General features: G+C 32.0%; 1 protein-coding gene across 4 annotated transcripts in view; it reads left to right on the top strand.

Moving 5' to 3' along the window:
- Positions 1 to 2,500, top strand: part of LOC106878622 (homeobox protein Dlx4a) — a 178,956-nt gene that overhangs the window by 65,373 nt on the left and 111,083 nt on the right. The window lies entirely within an intron of this gene.

The following is a 2,500-nucleotide window of genomic DNA, read 5'->3' as shown; positions in this document are numbered from 1 at the left end:
TATATATATATATATATATATATATATATATATATATGTATATGTATGTGCGTGTGTATATATATATATGTGTGTATACACACACACACATATATGTATAGATAGATAAATATTTATATATTTATATGTAAATGTATATGCTGGAAGAAAGTACATGATATTTGTTCAGTGGATTGTTTATTTTAACATATTTCCATTTCATGCGACAAACCACGGGTTTCACACTATCGCGATCGGCAGGTTCTTTTTCCCCCGACATATTAAGCTGGTTGAATGTACAGTGGAGTGTATTTATATATAGAAAAGTTTTCTTCATTGTTCAATGTCCATCGCTGTCACTTTCACTGGCCAATTTCTCAGTATGAATTTGAAGTGGAGGGTCTTCTGTCTGCCACATGCATATAGACACTCTCAACCACAATGGATCCCTAGGGAACAGTTTATTACAATTTCATATAATAAAGTGTTGCCTGAGGATACCCTGCGGTTGAGGATCTATATACATTTGAGGATCTATATATATTGCAAGGCCTCAAACAATCATAATGGTGAAACGCGCTTTGGAACTTTAATATAAATTTCTGTTTATCCTTTTTTTCTTTTGTCCCCTCTGTAGCTTATAAGTAGTAAATTTTCAATACTTACATAAGGTTTATCGAAAGCGCCCATACACTGGAAACGAACTTTTGCCCCCAAAACGTTAGAAGCATCCTGATAATATATCTCATAGCATTTAAAAAAGAAAAATTAATTTAAAACATATCACTTTTACACTTCAATTCTCATAAACTTTCATATATATATATATATATATATACATATTTGTTTTGCAAGATTTTTTATGTGAAATCGTGTGTTGAAACAGATGTTGTTGTACTTGGGGATGGTCATATTGCCAGTTTAGCCAATAAAAACACACGCACTGTATATTTGGTGTTAATTTTTTTTTTTTTCAGCTTTATATTACATTAATCTTAATCTTAATCTTATTTCGGCCAGAGTTCTTTCGTCACACTTCTGTGACCTCATCAGTGGTCCTTTGTTTCCTTCTTTCTTATGTGTATCTCACCTTGCTAACTATCAGCCATACAAAATGGCTGATAGTTAGCAAGGTGAGATACACATAAGAAAGAAGGAAACAAAGGACCACTGATGAGGTCACAGAAGTGTGACGAAAGAACTCTGGCCGAAATAAGATTAAGATTAAGATTAATGTAATATAAAGCTGAAAAAAAAAAAAAAAATTAACACCAAATATACAGTGCGTGTGTTTTTATTGGCTAAACTGGCAATATGACCATCCCCAAGTACAACAACATATATATATATATATATATATATATATATATATAATTCCTGAAGCTGGTACCCCAGCTTCAGTTCCTCATTAAGTAATTACTTGCAAGTTATTCATTTTTCTTTTGCTCATTATATTCAACATGTCGGCTCACATTTTACTTTTATTTACTGACGCAGCAGGCGTCACTGGGTACTATTTCTTGCCACAAAAAATAATGATTAGACTGAAGAGAAGCGGTTTCCTGTTAGAGGTTCACCACAAACAAGAATGTATAAGTTCTTCGATTTAACTTCTTATGACGTCAACAACCTACAAATAGCGTTTCAAAACTAGAGAGAGAAATTTCGAGGGATTGCTTTGGTATAATGGTAGAACACCTGTCATACATTTTGGGATGTGGACTTGAGTACCATGGGCAGCCTTCGACATTTATTATCAAAGGGGGTTTTAACCTTATGTTTATACATTATTATTTATAGCTTTCATTGTCGTGGAATCACCATTTTTCAAAGTTTCTAAACTTACACACAACACACACACACACGTATATACACATACATACATGCATACATACATACATATACACGCATACACATATATATATATATATATGCATATATACATTCAACATGTGCAACTGTTACTCCTGAAACGTTTTTTCTCTGTTTTTTTTTCCTATTTTTTTCCCCTCTCCCCATTTATTTTCTCTTCACATCTTTTCTGCAGAAGAGCGTAGGCTCGAAACAACAAAAATTTCTTCCATATTTTTTAGCGTCAAACTAAAACACCTTGTTCGTTGCGCGCACACGTGTCTCATACACCCCCCCCCCACAAATATATATATATATGTGTATATATATATTTATATATTCATATACATATATATGTATGTTTGTGTGTATGCATGTGTGTAAAAAAAACGCACATTTATAATTATCGAACAGATTTCAACTTCACAACAATAAACAACGAAAATAAATACAAAAATAAAAAAAGAATATATATATGTATGTATATATATATATATATATATATATATATATATGCCAAACAACAGAAAAGCATAAAGAACAATATAAACAAGAAGAAGAGCAACAACATTCAAACTCAACAACAATAAGAATATCAATCGATTTAATTTATTCAGTAACCTCACACTACCACCTTGTCCACCCACGCACCTACTAGCCATCAACCTCT

This window comes from Octopus bimaculoides, chromosome 16, assembly GCF_046866305.1.
Source record: "Octopus bimaculoides isolate indiv1 chromosome 16, ASM4686630v1, whole genome shotgun sequence".
Lineage (NCBI taxonomy): Eukaryota > Metazoa > Mollusca > Cephalopoda > Octopoda > Octopodidae > Octopus > Octopus bimaculoides.
The sequence above is the reverse complement of the archived record's forward strand: the minus strand, read 5'-3'. Positions and strand labels throughout refer to the sequence as shown.